Here is a 329-nt window from a genome sequence, read left to right as displayed (position 1 = left end):
TATTTCATAGGGGCAAAATTCTTTATAATAATTGTTACCATTTCGACCCTAAATCTGTAGGCAGGTAAATATCACCTCGACTGGAAAAGGTGAAGTAGAACATAGAGGGCTTCTAACACTCCGTACAATAGCAAGTCCAGAGCTACCAGTTAGCGCTCAGGGGGGCAGGAATTCCAGATTCTCCAACCTACACCTGCCTCACGGTGACCTCTTCCTTCTGAATCTGGAGTCTGCAAGTTGATATCTGCTTCCTCTGAGACAGATTTTTTTTAATTCCCATTCTTTCCATGCAGATTTTTTGTATGCCTCGTCTAATAACTCCAGGCTCT

Source organism: Propithecus coquereli, unplaced genomic scaffold (assembly GCF_000956105.1).
Source record: "Propithecus coquereli isolate 6110/MARCELLA unplaced genomic scaffold, Pcoq_1.0 Scaffold13117, whole genome shotgun sequence".
Taxonomy (NCBI): Eukaryota; Metazoa; Chordata; class Mammalia; order Primates; family Indriidae; genus Propithecus; species Propithecus coquereli.
This window is presented reverse-complemented; position numbering follows the sequence as displayed.